This window comes from Thermobia domestica, chromosome 18, assembly GCF_964235325.1.
Source record: "Thermobia domestica chromosome 18, izTheDome1.hap1.1, whole genome shotgun sequence".
Lineage (NCBI taxonomy): Eukaryota > Metazoa > Arthropoda > Insecta > Zygentoma > Lepismatidae > Thermobia > Thermobia domestica.
The window spans coordinates 142,473,171-142,481,027 of NC_137471.1; positions in this window are offsets into that span (position 1 = coordinate 142,473,171).

The following is a 7,857-nucleotide window of genomic DNA, read 5'->3' on the forward strand; positions in this document are numbered from 1 at the left end:
GCAAACAAACATAAGTACTTTTTTTTTTCAGATACATGTGCACTATTGGAAAACTATTTTATGGAGTTAAATGTAAATGATACAGGTCAACAAATGTAATTTCCGTACAGATATGTATCCAGGCAAAATCGGAGTTTGGTGGTCGCAATGAGGTGACCGAACCTGGACCCGCGCTTTTAGAGACCCCACGTTCTGAGCATGGTTCATCCAAGAAGTAGATACAAAAGCACATCGCAATTCTTACTAGTACTCTGGCCCCGTGGGGTCATTATTGACACTAGCCCAGCGCTCACCTAACGCCGCCTCTGTATCCAGGAATTTTATTGGGAGTGATCTCTAAGTTTTTCCAATTAGAATCTAAATTCAACCTGAATATAAATTGTATATTAACTCTGTAAAATCCACATGAAGTTTAATCAAATTTATATAGAAGTTGGACTTCCGGGTTATCTCTCGTCCTCGTATCCTCACCCGTGCGTACGTTGCTGTTTGCATAGTGCTTATAACACTCAAAATTATAACACTTTACTTAAATAATTTATGATTTGAAGTAGCAAACTCTAAAGAATTTTGGATTATATGGCTTTTTGTATATGTACATTAAAAAAAGATGCATCTTACAGCTCAATTGCAATTACCATTTTGAATAAAGTCAGCAGGAGCAGGCAGAACACTTGGGTAATTCTCCTCTCCTCTTACACCAGCGTTCTCGAAAACGGGATAATCCCGTTTATTGAAATTTGTTACTTTCTCTCTACAAAATTATATTATTCATTATAGAAAGGAAGAAATGTTTTCTAACCTAATTTATTCACTTTTTTCAAGCTATGGGGGGAGACGGGAAGTTTTAAGATAAGTTTTCAAAAGTCGCTAAATTTTCCGCATTTTTCGTCTGTCGCCGCTCTGTCGCCAGGGCAACGAAAAGTCGCTACGCGTAGCGGAATTCCGCTACGTTTGGCAACACTGGTAATAACCAGGGTTGGAAACAGTGTTGCCACAGTCCTAACTTCCGAAGAGAAGGAAGGAAAATACCTTGAACCTGAACCTGAACCTGAGCTCTGGACTGGGCTGAAAAATAGTACCAAATTGAAACAAAAACGGCTGAATTCATTTTTTGTCAAAAAGTAAAATATTTTTGCCCAAGTATGATCATCCCTGATCTAATTTCAGGCCTATACATAAAGTTTGTTACAACGCGTCGATATAGATCTCTACAACGCAGAAATGTTCGGGTATTTTTATATTCGTCAATATGGCGTCACTAGTAAACAACTTAACCCGGTAAGCTGGCAACTACGTCAATTTATTTTTCCGTGCTATACAATGCCGTTGGAGGGGAAGGTCCGGGGCGCCGAAGTAATGGGGCGCAAAGTCGGAAGGAAAAAATAAATATATGTATAAAATTGAAGGAAAAAGTAAGAAAAAGTGCTCAAACTCAAGGAAAACCAGGGTTTACTTTTTTAAAAAAAAAATTATGCTTCGCACCAAACATAGTGGCGTTTTGCGGCTGGTCTATCGATCTCAGTCATATGTACGGGGACGCCGTCGTATATTATCGCCCAGGTGCTGATTTTCCACGTTACGGCACCGGTCCTATTATTGTTTTGATGTAGACTCTTTCCAACGACACATAAATGATAGACTTACTTCAGCACCCGCTGTTCTTCTTCAGAATATGCAACACTTGATTCAACGTGTGTGTACTTTAAAAAAAAGAAAAGAAAAAAAGATTTCACGCGAAAATTTCCACCACACTGCTTCTTTCTCTTCTCCTTCCTGCGGGACGCGGATGCGTCCATCTAGCGTCATTTGTTTCCCGGTATAGTTCGAATTACGAATTTTCCACATGAAGTTTGTAGCGTTATGCGGTGCAACGTCACTTCGTCACAACGTTCACCAGCATTTGTTAAGAGTCCAACACAGTATGAGTAACATGAACTTTTGCAAATGTGACAATATTTGTTAAATGGTGCTGAATTGGGTAAAATTGTACCAACTTTTTGACAAAAGGGGTTGAAAATGCCAGCGTGGTACCAACGGGCCGATGAATGACAAAAAGGGCTGAATCTGGTACAATTGTACCAAGTGTGGCAACACTGGTTGGAAACATAGCGTTTAGAACTATTTTTTTTTCTAATGTAAGATATTTTTGTTTGCCATTTCATGAACATTTGTTGGAATAGACGTTGTCAAAAATTGTAGCTAGGTAGATAGATAAATAATATTTACAGATGTTATCCGGCTATAGATAACGTATTGTTTATATACTAATATCCTGTATGTAACAAATTTCGGTTTAGTTTTACTATACGCATCCGTAGCAGGGATGAATTCAAGTTGTAGTTCCGGGGGGAATATCCCCTCGGAGAAAATTCAATTTCCCCGGAGAAACAAAATTTCAATCGCAATATATAGAAACTACTTTACCTAATTTTTTGACTTCCTATCTGCACGTCTGACGAAATCCTATCTCTCTATAAGACGCAGACTAATTTTATATAAATATTAAACATGTAGCACCTAAGATAAAATACCAACTAGTCAATAAAACATGTTTCTTAACACTATGAGCGAATTTGGCAGATCATGAAATTGTCAAGTGGTGATAAAGTTTTGGTATTTTAACCCTTAACTGTGCTGGTAAAAAAAAGACACGTTTACCTGCTGGTGGGTACCTAAACACCCCTAGTGAAAATTAATTTTATTAATATAACAGCATTTTCATTGTACATAATATGTACAGAAACTATTACATACGATCGGGGCAAACATAATGATAAAGGTCCTTGTAGATACTTTTGTGGCATTTGTTACAAAACACTTTTGTTTTTCTGTCCAGTGAACGCAGCCAAAATACGCAACTTCTTACCTTTTTACTTGCATTTTCTTCTGTTGCTGTCTCTTCGGGTTTCTTACGTTTCTCCGCGCTCATCCTTCTTACAAGTTCTTGTAATTCCCTATATAAATATCTTGTTTCTCTTCTGGAAATTTGAGGTTTCACTAGGACCATAATTAGCTCCTTCTTTCAGGCGGAGATAACTCATTTCCGAAACAAGTTCCATTTGCTTTAGAAACTACTTGACTGTTTACTGCGGCTATGTTCAGAACAGCATGAAATATAACCATTGGTAATCTTCTAGTTCGGCGGGACGTTGAATAGTTTGCACATAATTCGTCCAAGATGTTCACGCCTCCTTTTGTTCTATTATAATCGAGTATCATACCAGGCTTCCCCCTTTCTGCATCAATTGCTTGATCACAATGAATACTTGAAACCAGAACATCTTTCCCATTTTTAGGAACATAAGAACAAAGCGTATAATCTTTCGAATGTCCAAAGATTGTTGTCTCAACTGGTCGCTTCCTGTTTGCTTTGAACTCCTGCGGAATCTGGAGCTTATTTTGCTTCATTGTTCCTAACATGGTTAGCTTTTTCTCCCTCAATTTATCTGCTAGTTCAATCGAAGTGAACCAGTTGTCCACAGTTATATTTCTGTTCGTTCCCTCGACTGGTGATATCAGGTTCAGAACAGCTTCTGTTGGAACACTAATATCTTGATTTCTATCAGGATTCTTTCCCACGTAAACGAATGCATTAGCCATATAAAAAGTTTTTGAATCAAAAAGTGCTATAATTTTTATTCCGTACTTGGCGGGTTTCTTGGGAATGTACATTTTCAAACAGTATTTCGCGCGGAAAGGCACAAGCATCTCATCAATAGTGACGTTGTCACTGGGAACAAAATATGTTTGACAGTTACGCACAAAAGAATTCCACACATCTCTTATTGCAGCAAGTTTATCATCGTGTTTACGTTGTTCTCTTGTTTCCGCACAATCAAAGCGTAAACACGAAAGTATGAAAAGAAATCTCGACATACTCATAGTAGAACGAAAAATATCCCTTCCAGTTCCATCTGAAGCAAGTAAACCTGTCACATCCTCGTGTCCTGATTTCATCATTCCTGATAAGTAGAGAAGGTCTATGAACGATCGGAGCTCTATCATGTCAATGTCATTTGTGTACGAAGGTTTGGGATCTTTTCCAAAATACACCGTAACATATCTTGTGAACAAAACAGTTCCCAACAACCAACAGTATCTTCAAAGGGAACATTTTTTGCACAGCCTTTTGTTCCAGGTAAATGCAAAATGATGTTGCAAGACCTGGTATGTTTCTTTACAGAAGCACTTTTATTCCATTTAAAACATTTACTTTTTCCATAGAAGAAATCTGAAACATCCTCGTTACCATCATCCGATGACGTACTGTTTTCAGTTTGTTCTGAACTAGATGAATGGCCGCTTTCGATATTGAACTCACTATCTGCATTTGATTCAACATCAGATTCTAATTTGTCCTGCAGAATAGCAGTGATTTCGTCTTCACCTAAGGATTTATTATTGCGATATTCGTCTGCCATGTTTTCAGTATAACAATTTTTTTTGTTCTTCGTCCCGTTTAAAGGGTTGTGCCCTTTCTTCGAGTAAGTGTTGTACTGTAGATCAAGTGTCTATGGAAATGTAGGTGGTCTACGGGTTGTCAGGTTTATTATTTCTTTATTCATCACATTAATATGAAACATATGTACATATGAAATGATTCCAGGTGAGAATATATATATATATATATATATATATATATATATATATATATATAACACAAACATTAATAGGTTAATGGCTAGAAGAGAATATTGGCAGTTATTACATAAACACAAAATATGAGATGAAAAGAAAGTTGAGGGCTGCAGTAATAAAATGAACAACTGTAATGAATGGATGAAATGCAGTGCTTTGGACGTCACAAGGTTATGTTAGTTCAGACGAATGAAGTTATCTTCTGTTCCTGGGGCGATTCAGGAACTGATGAAGACGAAGGAGGCCCTTGTTAATAGGTATTACTGTGCATATGATGGATAGATATCAGATGAAAGTTCATGCAGTCGGTAGATTGTATAGATTTCGGGGTCCAATATGTCATCATCTAACTGTAAATGATATAATGCCATACGTTGGCTGATGTAACGTAAGTAGTAGAAAATGGATCGATCTGGAACAACCTAGGACAGAAGAGAACAACTCACGAGCCCCTGGGAAATTGACCACCGTACACCGTGAGCCCACGGTCTTTTACGACCTCCATTTTAGGGGTGAATTTATTCCCTTTTATGAGCACTTTTTAGGGGGTGTACTCGTTCTCTTTTATGACCACTTTTTAGGGGGTGAACTCGTTCCCTTTTATGAGCATATTTTCCAACCCCTACGAACACATAGAAGAGCAGATAACACATAACACTACGTAACACACAGCAGAACAGATAACACATAAGAGTATGTAACATAACAAGGGTGTACTCGTTCTTCAACCCCTTAGCATCAGACTACATAGCACATCAGACAGAGACTACGAAACATAACAGGGGTGAACTCGTTCCCTTTTCCAACCCCTATCTGAACATAGTAGAAATTACATAAGACTACGGGGGGTGTATTCCACCCCTATTTTAACATAATGAACATAGCAGTTGGCCTATTTTTCCACCCTATTTGAACTCGTTCCCTTTTCCAAGCCCTATTTGAACATAGTAGAAATTACATAAAACTAAGACAATAATGAGGGTGTATTCGTTCCACCCCTATTTTAACATAGCACATCAGACAGAGACTACGAAACAGTGAAGATTAGATAACACATAAGAGTACATAACATAACAAGGATGTATTCATTCTCTTTTATAACCACTTTTTAAGGGGTGGACTCGTTCCCTTTTATGAGCATATTTTTCAACCCCTACGTAACGCGTAACATAACAAGGGTGAACTCGTTCTAACCCTCTATAACAAATAAATATAGTCATTTAAGGAGTGAACTTGTTCTAACCCCTATTTGAACATAGCAGAGATTATTTTCTTTTATGGGGGTAGTAACACCCCCAACCCTCCTCCTTTCTTATCCAGGGCTTGGGACCGGCAATGGCGGAGTTTAAAAAAATAACATCATCATACTCTCATAAATGAATAAAGCATAATATCATTAGCATCAATAGTGGTAAGTGAGAATTTGTTTAAAAAATCGTGCATCGAATAACCAGATGCACGACATGCTAGATATAGAAAACAGTAATGTCCACAAAATCAGGATAAATCGCCTTGAATACGTCTATTATTCCATGTATAATACAGACAGTTTCGTTTTACAAACCTTATATGATGTTGTATATAGGGAGGTATACCATAGCTATCGAAATACTCTCCTACACACATATTAGATATATAAACAGCAACCCAATGTTCACCAGGCTTATCACTAGAATCAGTATTTATAATCATGGCGGCTGGAAATGTATGATTAAACAAAGGTAACTCATCAGCAGCATATACACCAATAAAATGATCTTTAGGCAAATTTTGTTGTAATGCTTCATAAAGCTCAATTGTATTTAACATTTTTTTCTTTAATTAATACATATTTTTCTCTGGAAATCAAATTCTAATTCTGAAGAGAATTCACCATAAATAATTGTTGTTACAGGAGATGGCAGTGCTTCTTTAAAATGAACCTCTAAACGTAAACTTCCTTGCCGTTGTGGACTAGTATGAAATGCAGCACTTGCGCTTGAATCAGGAGTTAAATCAAACACCAGTAGAGTATAACCATTAGGATATTCAGCGAGTGAAATATTATTACCTTGATTAGAATAATAAATACCTGAACCTCTAAATAACGTAGAATATGCTTGTACATATAGATTATTATTAAAATCAGGTTGTAAAGGTTTGAAGGGCATTGGAGTTCCATCAACATACAGTGTAAAAAATGACATACTAAAATGTTGAAAATTGAATGGATTTGTTTGATAAGTACCATTGAAAGCAGTATTAGTAACAAAACCAATAATAATACGTTTAGGCACTATGCCTGAAAACAGATCTGCAAGTGTACTATCCATAATTCCTTGTGACAGAGTTTCTGTCTTCACCTGCACTTTTGTTATAGGATATTTTATTCTAAATTTAGGATTTTGTAATACTTTATTTTGTGCTATTTTAACGCCTGGTGATACATCAACCTTTTTCACAAGCAATGTTGCATCTGTAATTACAACTTTTTCATCAGCATTTGCGTCACTCATTAGACAAAATGTAGGTTTAGCTGGAATTAGTTTAATACGCAATTGTACACCATTCAGTAAAAATTTCTGCTGATTGAAAATATCAGCATGAATATAACCCAATAATTCAAATGACTGACTTAAAGCAGTGAGAAGAAAACGTTGTTTAAATCCTACATTACCATCGGACACATTGTCCATATGCGCTGCAGTATCTTTAAACCACATTGATGTTTGAAGATGCGTTGTTTTAGCTTCAGCATTATAATTTAGTAGTTTTTCAATATACGATCGATATGGATATGTATGTGAAGAGTAGGAAATAAGTTGATTATTTAAATATAATTGCACTTCACTGAACATTGCATTGAGAAAATCATTTACAGGGCCGATTTTCTTATCGGCAGAAGTTAAATTAGAACCATCTGATTTAGTAATTTTACCTTTAACATATAACATTGTGTGCGGTAAGTCAATATAGTCATCCCCATGACCGGGGACTAGAAATTCTATTGGTGCATTATCAGCTATTGAAGCCACAGGCTTATATGGAACTATTTTATTACCTATAATACTGGTTTGAGTGGGTAATCCAGCAAATAAATCTAATTCTGATTTCATACACTCACACTGCATTTTCGTTTCTTACTATTAATATTCACACAGGGTAAAATTTACAATATCATATTACGTCTACGAAAATGTAATTTTACACATACACTGCCATATTGGAAAGGAAGTG